At 38.1% G+C, this 12124-nt stretch overlaps 1 long non-coding RNA gene across 4 annotated transcripts in view; it reads left to right on the top strand.

Moving 5' to 3' along the window:
• The window catches only part of LOC131828128 (uncharacterized), a 198491-nt gene that overhangs the window by 163010 nt on the left and 23357 nt on the right, over positions 1-12124 (top strand). For 3 of the 4 annotated variants that reach the window (XR_009352252.1, XR_009352254.1, XR_009352248.1), the window contains one exon: positions 588-750. This is a non-coding gene — a long non-coding RNA (uncharacterized LOC131828128). Of the gene's footprint in view, positions 1-587; positions 751-9514; positions 11558-12124 lie in introns of those variants that run through there. The other variant, XR_009352245.1, reaches the window with a different exon arrangement.

Here is a 12124-nt window from a genome sequence, read left to right as displayed (position 1 = left end):
TTAGGCTAAATGACTGGCCGGAAGTCACACACATTGGCATCCACATTTACAGTATCTGTGCTCTTTTTCAATATATCTTGTTGCCTCCCTAAAGGATCAGTAAGAGACACATACCTTCACATGTGTGCAGTAAAGAATGGATACTTACTTATGTGCACTCGTTCAGTCAACAGTTATTTACTAAATCCCAGTGTTCCAGAAATTTTACAGTTATGGAAGGAAGAAACATGTAATGGGAGATAGATCTGCTATCTACATAAAGGCTTTGTGGACACGGGAAAGGATCTTGTTTCTGCTCTATGATGACACTTTACATGTCTAAGTCTAACTTTGATAGTGTCTTTGAAGATTAACCTTTATCAGCTATATTTTCTTTTGGAATTTAATCAGTGATTAAAGAAATTAATGGGCTATGAATGTAAAACAAACAAAAACTTTTTGCTTTGAATGACGCAATACAGATACCAAAAAATTTCTGCCAAACTCGTAACCAAGACAACTGTGAAATACTGGAAGTTGTTGTAAACATCTAGGGAAAATATATATTTATGCTGCTTCTCAAATATTTTTACATTTTCACTTTAAAGATCACAAATGGAAATCTTTGATGATGTACTTTTGAGTATGGTTCATGCTGGAAAGAAAAAGGATGGATTCAAACTAAAAAAAAGAAAAAAAATTGGCCCAACATCAGAAGATTGGAAAATGAATATACATTTATATGTTTTGAGTTAGAACAAAATATTCAAGGTATGTATGCCTTATTTTTTTATGATTCCCTGCTTTAATCAACTTGTTCTGCTGGCCACAGTTGCTGTTAAACTGAGGTTCTCCACCATACTTACTCAGACCACGTATCTGCAAAATAGTATCTCTCATAAAAAATATATTCAGTGGAAGTTCATTATATGAATGAATCACCCCAAAATGTATGAGATGAAAGATATTTTAATGTATCATGTAGATGATGTGAAATGTAGACTTCTGCACAATTTCTAGTTTGCTGCGTTGGGGACAATATTCAACCTTTCTTCTTCTGGAAAAAAGATCATATCTTTCTTTGTTAGTGTATTGCTGAAGGGTTTTACTTTTTCACCTTTGGAACTTTGCCATGTTTGGGGGGGAAAGCAAGAATGACGCCAACAGTAGGTAATATTTCTATTCTACAGAGGCAGAGTTTTAAAATTTACAGTATAAATAAGAGAGTAGGTCACCTGGGTGACTCAGCTGGTTAAGCATCAGACTTCAGCTCAGGTCTTGATCCCGGGGTCCTGGGATTGAGTCCTGCATCTGGCTCTCTGCTCATCAGGGAGCCTCTGCCTCTGCCTCTCTGTTTCTCATGCATGAATAAATAAAAGCCTTTTTAAAAAATAAGAGTGTAAATTTTGACTATAGTATGTTGTTTCTAGTCTAAATCAAGATAAAAATGAATCCAATTAAAAAAAATAAATTCATTTAGGTGTATATTGTTACTATTCTCACTAACATCAATATTTGGTATTATTATTTGTCATTGTAAAGTTAAGTAAAAAACCGTCTTCATTCATCCCGAATCTTTTCTTTCAGCTAAAACAGAGTAATTCAATTTCTTTTCAAAGCTTTCCAACCCAGTTTTCAAATCTTTGTGTTGTCTTACTACAGCTACCACAGAGTTTTAAAAATATGTGAGTTCATGTAGTAGCAAAAACTTGTACACACATATCTGCACTATTAGAAGAAAATTTCATGAAAGCAAATTGGTAGATAATTTTTTGAGTTAATATTATATATTACAAAATATGTCAGATCCCGTAATGTGCGTGAAGAGATGAAAGGATGATCAAGGGGTTAATAATCTGGGTGAAGAGATAGAATATATCAAATTGCTTAAGTCATAGAAAGGAATACTTACTTAAAAGTCAAAGTAAATGTTCTACAAGCATAGGAGAAGGTCCTTCAGACTCTGTTGGTTAAGGGTGGTCAGATTTAGCTGACTCTCAGGGGCTGGTGAGTATTTGAATGGGTGGGGAGAGGGGTCTTGGCTTTTCAGGATTGGCTGGGGAGGGGGCCAAGGGCTTTGCAGAAAAATTGGAAATGCTGTAGGAAATGTAGAATCTATTCAGAACATAATAAAATATGCTAGAGGTGGAGGAAAGTAGAGAAGATGATGCACTAATGGCTGTTTTGGTCAGATTAGAGGGTTGAGGCAAACAATACTGGGTTGCAGTTTAAGTAGTTTTGGCTTTAATGGGTACACCTTCTTTTTTTTTCCTCTTCAAATTGTGTTCCATTGAACATAAATTTTGAAAGTTTTGAAGAGATGTGCCACTGAAAATTAAAAAAATAAATTCCAGAGGCAATTTCGTTTGGCAAATATTGAGCTAAATGAATTTTTTCCTTTAGAACGTAACAGCTTTAATATATTAATATGCATTGTAGATTTCCAAGAAAGTGAGGAATATAGTATATAATTTTTATAAACCCATGGAAGTCAAAAGGAAGGTTCATAGAATACATATCTTTAGGGTTAAATCAATGCAACTCAGTGACTGATTAAATATGTGAAGTAAGAAAGAGTGCAAACAAAGATAAAAGATGTTAAAGTTGAGAGATTGTAAAAAATCATTTTATAATCATCGCTATTATTTGTCAAGCTGCTATTACATGGCAGGTAGTGCAGATGAAAGACTGGGACTCGGAAGTTTAAGTAATTTGTCTAGGGTCATATAGATAATATGTGGTTGTCACAATAGTGCAATCACAGTATAGTGAAATGATTGATGGAGAGACACCAAAGACATAAGTGAAAGGATATGAAGTTCCTTTAATCACAAAGGACGTAGAAGCTTATGGTACCAATTACACAGAGCGGGAGGCAATGTGGTACACTCCCAGATGGAGGGACAGGTGTGGGCAATATATGCTTCATAATGTGATGATTCTGCCAGATGAGTTTCCTTTTTTTTTTTTGTTTCCAAATCTATGTGACCATCTGCAACTCACTGTTACAAAGTAACTCCAGCAGATTCTTGAGTGCTTATTGTGGAACCAGGTGAATCAAAGGTTAATTTTCCAAGAATAGCATCTTTTAAAGTAGGCTTTAGGCTTACTGAAGTCCATTCTTAAACACAATAACTGGTGGGGCTAAGATTTAAATCTAGGTCTACCTTGTTTCAAAGCCCCAATTTTCCCTCTCTAACCTGTTGATTTTGTGTGCTGATAAAAGAATGGTGAAGCCATCAGAACCCCACTGCCTGCTGCTGTTCCCTATCCAGGGCTACTGAAGACCTTGACTTCCTCTGCTTCATAGCTTGGGCGTCAAAGTGCCCCTGTGGCTCAGCTTACTTTTCGAAACCTTCCATACCAAAGAAAATCAGTTCACGTTTTAAGGGATTTACTGTGTATCAAATCCCTGGTTGGTTTGCTTAAAGCAGAGGTTACTCTGGTTGTGCGTCTTTGTATTATGTCCCAAAGGCTATGGTGTTGTAACATGTATGACCTATACTTTGCTGGGGCAGGCCCTCGGAAAGAAAGGTGTTCCAGATCATGCCACACACATCCTGACATACAGGTCCTCATTTCTCCTCACAGCAATGGGATGAGGGATAATAGGATAATACTGTAAGTATCCTCATTTTTTTAAACTAACTAACAAGAGGATAATTTTCCTAAGTTCATGTAATTAATAAATGGCAGAGCTCAAACCTGGAGCTCAGACTTTAGATTCCATATTTTTAACTCTTACTCATCAAGGTGATGGCCATGGAAATCACACAGCAACACTGCGGTCTGTTCTGACTCTGTCTCCTTGCCACAGCGCATTGCTGCAGCTGTTACTTTCTCTGCCTCTTAGAAATCCTATGAGGTGGGACACCTGGGTGGCTCAGCCCTTGGAGTGGTTGTCATTTGGATCAGGTCATGATCTTAAGGTCATGGGACGGAGTCGCTCATGGGGCTTCTTGCTCTGCAGGGAGCCTGCTTTTCCCTCTGCCAGGGGTCCTCCTGCTTGTGCTGAAACTCTCTCTCTCTCTCTCTGATTAAAAGAAGAAGAAGAAGGAGGAGGAGGAGGAGGAGGAGAAAAGAAATTTCATGAGGCTATTTCTGCTGCCACTCCCATCTTCATCTGGACTCTTTTTTTTCCTTCTATTTTGATGGTATTTAACTTTAATGTCCTTCATTCAATGACGGCTTGTCTTCAGGACTCCTTTCTTGGGTCAGCACCATTGTAGGTATGAGCGAATGTCCTCCCTTATAGTGTTATGAAGCTTTTGCTTTTTCCCCCCTTTAAAAAATTTCAACAGTGCCATGCTATTACATTTAAAAAAAGATATTCTCTTTCCTCTGTTGAGAAACTTAAATGTGTTCTATTAGGAGGTGGAGGATTTTGTAGACATTTAAAATCCTGTAAAATCCCCTCTCGGGGCTCCTGGGTGGCTTAGTTGGTTAAGTGCCTGCTTTTGGCTCAGGTCATGACCTTGGAGTCCTGGGATGGAGCCTCATGTTGGACTCCCTGATCAGCGGGGAGTCTGCTTCTCCCTCTCCCTCTGCTCCTCCCTTCACTCATGCTTGCTCCATCTCTCTCTCTCTCAAATACATAAAATCTTAAAAAGGTTTGTTAATAACTTTATTATGAATAGTTTCCCAATTCTCTAAATTTCATCTTATCTTTTCCACATAATACCAAGGTCTACTGAACTCCTACTATAAGCTAGGCACCATGCTGGTTACATAAATAAATAAGAAAATGTCCTGGTCATTAGGTGTTCAGTGTCTCCAAAGAAAGATGTATACAAATGAATAACTAATCAATATGAGAAGGGTAATGCTAAAAGAATGTTAAAGGTACCTAGGGAAGAAGGAAGGGCTAGAGAAAGGACATGGTATTTGATCTATGGCTTTGGGTGATGATCAGGAATTCACTGGTTGGAACAGGGGTGAATGAGATGGGGTGGCTGGGTGATGGGCATTGGGGAGGGTATGTGCTATGGTGAGCTGTGAATTGTATAAGACTGATGAATCACAGACCTGTACCCCTGAAACAAATAATATGCTATATGTTAATAAAAAAATAATTAAAAAAAGAAGCAATGGACACACCAGGCAGAGTGAACTGTATACATAAATGTGTGGAGGTGTATATGGTGCATTAGAGGAAACAACTGATGTCTGATAGGCAGAAAGCACAGAATGCATGTAGGAGAATGGAAGGAAGAGACTATTGAGAAGCATTAAATGCCGTGCTAAAGAGTTCGGGTTGAAGTCTGCAGATGGTGGGGCCCCTGTCTGCTGTTCCAGGTTTACTCTTTGTACCAATACCTTCATCTCTTGCAGATCCTCCCTTAACGCCTGCTCAGGGATGAAACTGGGAGTTGAAACTGGACAGGCTCAGCAGCCAAAGCAATTTCTGATTTTAAGAAAAAAAATTTGGTTCCCTTTCAATGCTAGAAAATTCCTCAGCCCTTACCAGACAAACCTGTAGTGGTTGTGGTAATGTTTGTCAGGCAGGATGAGTATTTCTGAGTACCCATTTTGCTCCATAGTTTTCAGAATCAGTATGACTTTCATTCATGGAATACTGATTTGGTGAAGATAAGGGCTTATTAATTAAAGATTTTTTCTTTTCATTTTTTATTTATTCATTTTAGAGAGAGAGAGCGCATGCGCACATGTGAGTGGGTGGAGGGGCAAAGGGGGAATGGGAGACACAGGGAGAGAAGCAGACTGTCCACTGAGTGCAAAGCTTGATGTGGGGTGATCTCAGGAGCAATCCCATGACCCTGAGATCATAAAAAGCATCCAGTTTGATTTCAAGCCGAAATCAAATTGGGTGCTTAACCAATGGATCCACCTGGGCACCCCAATTAAAGGCTTTTTCTAAGTGAAGGTGTCTCTAGGTGACAGTTGGATACAGTCCACTTCATGAGTGTCTGAGTTGCTGGAATAACCCAAGTCATCAAATGTCTGCCTGGGTATTAAACTGCTCCTAACTTTGTACATTTCTTGGAAAAGTTAATCATTTTCTTTCCAAATTTATGTGTAAACATTTCTGCCACTTTCTCAAACTTGGTCTTGATAATGTCTTTATAAATCCTTCTCATTGCCTGCTGTACTCAAATCCTTTTTTAGGAAAACTTGTCATACCGCAGCCCTGGGAAAGCAACATGACCCCATGACCTCTCCCATCTTCCCAGTCATTGGATGAACATCTGACCCAAGGACCACCAATCCTTTTGCTGATAAGCGATAAAGCAAAATCTCTTTTTTCAGATTGTTTTTAAAATTAAAAGAGCCAGAGTCTAGAGACAGTAATTTAGACTATGATTCTTCCTGTCCATTCTTACACTGAAATAATCTTTTTAAAATATCCTCCATCCTAGCTCTTTTAGACTCAACTGAGTGAGAACACACACACACACACACACACACACACACACACACACACACCGATGTGTCTCTCTGATGTCCATGTATTGATTTAACAGATACTGATTTTACATTTCCAGTGTGCATTATGTTGAATTTATTGTCATAAGCCTTAATCCTTTGTGGCATGGTGTGAGTAATTTCTTTTCTTTACTTTTCCTTTTTTTTTTTTTTTTTTAAGATTTTATTTATTTATTTGACAGAGAGATCACAAGTAGGCAGAGAGGCAGGCAGAGAGAGAGGAGGAAGCAGGCCCTCCCGCTGAGCAGAGAGCCCAATGTGGAGCTTGATCCAAGGACCCTGGGATCATGACCTGAGCCCAAGGCAGAGGCCTTAGCCCACTGAGCCACCCAGGTGCCCCGGTGTGAGTTATTTCTAAACAACTTTTACAAGACCTGTGTACCCATTTTTTCAGGGTAGTGGCACGAGAATAGGTTAAATACTTCCCATATCAACTTTTATTTACCCTGTTTTTAATATGTTGATTCCCTATTGTCTGTTTTAAACCAGGCATGATTTGTTAGCTTTGTATCATGACCAAATAAATGGTGAAGTGGGTTTTCTGCCAGGTAGAAGGGATGTGTGCAACACACACTCACACACACATGCACTCACTGTATATTCACACTCTGATCTTTTTAAAGGACAAAATAGAAATGATTGAAACCAGTTAAAATGAGCATAGCCTCGAGGTGTTGCTTAATTTATTTTTCTTAAATCATATGTATATTTACATAATTCCAAGAAATGATGTGAACACACAAAGGCCTTGAGGCCTTTCGTATAAACAAGGAACCACCTAGTAGGGAGTCAATTTATGCCTTTTCTTGACATTCAGATATACTGATCATTGCAGCTGGGATGATTGATTACCCAGCAATTTACACCAGTTGTGCTGATGATCAGAGCCTGCTCATTCTTCATCTATGGACAGCTAGAACTTGTGTTTTGTATAGTTTGAAGGAGAAGCGTTGGGTGGCATGTAATACATAGGAGTGTTCTTTATTTTTATTTTTGCTAAATGGAAGCACAAACTCAAGTGTTCCACTGAACCCCAACTTAAATTTAGTTGTTTCTGTTTTTTCCCCGAGAATGCATTTGGTACATTTTTTCATCACAACTTTCCAAACCCTGGTTTTCCTTTGGATTTATGAGTTCTTTTCTTTTCCTGAAGAGATTGTCTAACAGAGACATGCCAGGCCTTCAAGGTCCCATTGAGTTATCTTGTGAGGTTGGTAGACAGCCCTGTCATCTACCCCTGCCTCATGGCGAGCTTGCAGTGTAGACCGCACCAGTTGCGTGAGACAGCATGCAAAGACCACATAATAGAGGGGATTAGATGAGAACAAAAATTTCTTTGCTTTATTTATAGTATCATTGTGGAAGGATGAAAAGCTGTAAGTCAGCTTTGCCTGGGTGTGGACTTGAAATAATCCACTCAGAACTTTGATTGTTCCCTTGACTTTGCCTTGTAAAAGCTTCCGTGGCTCCCGTGGATTATTACTTCATAAAGCTTGGACAAACATCAATTAACATACATCAAAACGTTTCCATTTGTGTCTCTCTATGAATGGAGGAGACCCAAAAGACATAACGGAGCTGGAAGCACTGGCATGGAGATTAGAGGAGGCCAGGCTGTGCAGAGGACACAGGTGTGCTGTTTGATATGTGTTGGAAATATAGTATTTCTTACAGAACTTGGAGTAATTCTCAAACCAGAACTCTAAAAAACAGCTTATTGGAAACCTTTGCTATTATAAGGACTATATATATATTTTAAACCTAAGAAAGTAGTTGTTGAAGGTTAGATGAAGCCTGTGAATCTGGCTGTTAAAACTGGAGACAGCAGAAGTGATATTAGTTTTCCTAAGTCACTTGAGAACTTTTTAATCTTTTTCAAAATTTCTCAGAGTTTAAGATAGGACTTCTTTCAAACAATATGATTAATAGAAATATACTTGACACAAATGTTTGAAAATACTCATATAAAAGTCAGTGTCCAAGAAAAGTATTTCCATAGCATTTTATATTACAGAGTTTTAAATATTTCCCATTTCTTTGTATCTGGTTTATTTTTGTGCAGATATTTTCTACCCATGATATCAATATTACATGTAGCTAGAATGAATTCAATGGCAGAATGAATTATTTTCTTTATTGTCACTTATAAAAAAATTGATGACAGATTCTTGCTCCATGTGAGAGGATTGCACTGTTAACTCTAAATATCTCTCAATGTGTGTGTGTATATGATAATAATAAGTATATTTACACAGCTAGTCCTCAGAACATCTTAATGTTGCTATTAAACACAGTGAAACATAGTGGATGATTTAAAAAAATACAATGAGATAAATCAAGAAAATCCTCATTTTTAGAATTATTGTATGTATTATATAATACTAAGGCCCAGTTCCTGGAGAATTTCATTAATAAACCTCAAAAATTGTATTGGGCCAATTTGCTGTAATTTGAAAATCCACATGGTTAGAGTGGTACTAAAGCATACTTGTTTTCCTAGATTGTCTTATAAATCAAACCAAAAGGTTGCCTCTTGCCTTAATATCTTTTGCGAATATTTGTTTTAGCAAAAATTGCGATACTATTCTAGTGTTCGGAAAATTAATAACAGTGCCCGTGTTCTGCTCAATAAGAGATGAGAAAACTCTCCTTTTGCATATAAGCAGAAGTTTTTGAAAAGCAAGAATCATTTATTTGATCTATTAAGCTGGGTAGGTAGGGCAGATGGTATATGTAGGGCACAGGGAGAAATCTTGGTGCACTGGAGGGACAGAGCCATAGACAGTTGGGCCTGTGGTTGATGTTAACAGACAGGTGGGTCTGATCAAGAAGACACCTGATTGTAAAGGTGGGATTGCATAACACCAGCACCTTTCACATTCAGCTGACACTCTTTAGCCCCTAGAATAGGTAAAGTTGACATTGTGCCCTTCCTCTATCCTAGGCTGGCCACTTGAGAGACAAGATTCAGACAATGGCTTCATGTGGGGCTGCTGGTCCATCCTCTGTTTTCTGCATTTAAGCATCCTGAGACTTAGAGTTCTGCTTTTCTATTGTGTGTCTAATTGCAATGGGGGTGATCTCTTTCCAGATGACCCTTGGCACCAATTAGCTACTGTCATCCGTGTGTGGAAGGAAGTCTGCTCTGTAAAATCATTGGATCCTATTTATGTTGAGTACAACTGACCTTCAGGAGAAATGTTTCCGAAGAGACAAGAAACTGTCTTCTGGTTTTGGCTCTGTTGGCTTTGCACACCTGTTTTGCTCACTCATTGAATTCTGTTGGAACATTGGAACTCTACCTTTTTGGAGCTCTGGCAGAGATCTCAAAGGAAGGAAATTTGGCAGGGTGGAGGAAAACGTGGGTTTTGAAGATGGGAAGACCTGGTTTTTGATGTTGTCTCTGCTAGGTACATCACAAGAGTGTTAGTGATGAGTAGAATTAGTGATGATGTGTGATGTGTCCGGCAACTTTTTTTTTAGCATGAGGTAGAAGCCCAATAGGAGGTAGCTATTATGAAAAATAGTCCCATTTCTCCCATTTCACCTCCCTGATTTTGCAGTTTTAGCTCCATTCATTCAGAAGTCATAAGTGGCTTGATTATCTCTCATTTCCCTCATTTGACTGTGGCTGTGGGAGAATGAATGGACAATGGAAAAGGGTGAGAAAAACTGTGAAGGACAATGGGATAGTAGCAGACTCTTAGCGGTATATTCGTTAAGACAGACTTTTCGAAGGCTTCTCACATAGGGAAGTATGTTTAATTTAACCCAGCAAACACTTGTGTTCCTCATACATTTATTATTCTGATCACATGGATAAGGGGTCACTATGATTATTACAAGCTTGGGTGAAGCTTTCCTATGCTGCTTTGAGGAAGGAGCCTTGACCTGGTTAAAGTGAATCTACTTTGATAAATCAAAAACATTTATTAAAAAAGATACTCTACTTCCAAGGATCTTTTCCATCAACTTGCTTTTTTTGGTTGCCTATCACATGGCTACATAATTTTTAGACACCAAATGAAAAGCATGTGTAACAGAGCACAGAACTGCACTTCTGGTCCATGTTACCATGGGTAACGTCCGATATGAAAAATGGGCTTTCTTGCAGTAGAACACACCACTTTAATTATTACATGCAGTATGGAAACATGAATATTTATACAATTAGAAACTTGGAAACATTGCACAAATTCTTTCTAGTTGGACTCTTACATAGACACTTTCCCCACAATCTGCTCTATAAACTTAGACCAAAGATGAAATATTGTGGCAGCCCTAAGTTCACTGGTTCTAGAAAGAAATGCTATAAAATTGGTCCCATGAAATAAAATTGTTAGCACAGAGTCTCAAAGTTGCTTCAATTGTTTGTTTACGTATGTATGTATTTATTTTTTGGTGTCTATTTTCACTTGAGCAGTGGTAAGGTGTTTTTTTATTCAAAACTTTTGTTCTACTTGGTTTTGTGTGACAAAATTAAAATCACACACTGGGGTGCCTGGGTGGCTCCGTGGGTTAAACCTCTGTCTTTGGCTCAGGTCATGATCTCAAGGTTCTGGGATGGAGCCCCACATTGGGCTCTCTGCTCTGCACGGAGCCTGCATCCCTGTACCCCCCGCCTGCCTCTCTGCCTACTTGTGATCTCTCTGTCAAATAAATAAATAAAATATTTTAAAAAAAGAAATTAAAATCACACAAAGCAAGCATGTGGCTAATTAGAATATTTGAACAGTTCACTTAAGGTTGTAAATCGGGTCTTACTATAACCCCCTTTTACGGATTTTTTTTCATATTTTCTCCTTTGGATTCTAATTTTTGAGTGCAAAGATAGATCTTATGTATGTTCAAAACTTAATTTGACTCATTTGGAAACACATAAAACACACCTGTATATACATACATAAGTACCCATGCAATTAAAGTTCAAGACCTAAATCTTCTTAAAATTTTACAACATAGGATGCCTCTAGCTTGTCCTCATAAAAAATTGTGCCTCTGCTAAGGGTTTCATTTTTACATTTCTTAGATAAAAGTAGCCAGAGTTTGATTCTCTGCTAGATTCATGTGTTATTTATTTATTGATGTGAAAATAAATTTACTTGAGTTCTTGTCATGTTGCTGGACTTTGCATAAATTGTTGCACTAGGTTTTAAGATTTTTTAAATAATTTTTTAAATTTTTTATAAACATATAATGTATTATTAGCCCCAGGGGTACAGGTCTGTGAATCACCAGGTTTACACACTTCACAGCACTCACCATAGTACATACTCTCCCCAATGTCCATAACCCCACTGCCCTCTCCCTACCCCTCTCCTCCCGGTCCCCTTCAGTTTGTTTTGTGACATTAAGAGTCTCTTATAGTTTGTCTCCCACCCCGATACCATCTTGTTTCATTTATTCTTCTCCTACTCACTTAAGCCCCCATGTTGCATCACCACTTCCTCATATCAGGAGATCATATGATAGTTGTCTTTCTCCAATTGACTTATTTTGCTAAGCATAATACCCTTTAGTTTTATCCACATCGTTGCAAATGGCAAGATTTCATTTCTTTTGATGGCTGCATAGTATTCCATTGTATATATATACCACATCTTCTTTATCCACTCATCTGTTGATGGACATCTAGGTTCTTTTTATAGTTTGGCTATTGTGGACATTGCTGCTATAAACATTTGGGTGCATGTGCCCCTTC

Source organism: Mustela lutreola, chromosome 1 (genome assembly GCF_030435805.1).
Source record: "Mustela lutreola isolate mMusLut2 chromosome 1, mMusLut2.pri, whole genome shotgun sequence".
Taxonomy (NCBI): domain Eukaryota; kingdom Metazoa; phylum Chordata; class Mammalia; order Carnivora; family Mustelidae; genus Mustela; species Mustela lutreola.
Note: the sequence above shows the minus strand (reverse complement) of the source record. Positions and strands in the feature narration are given on the sequence as shown.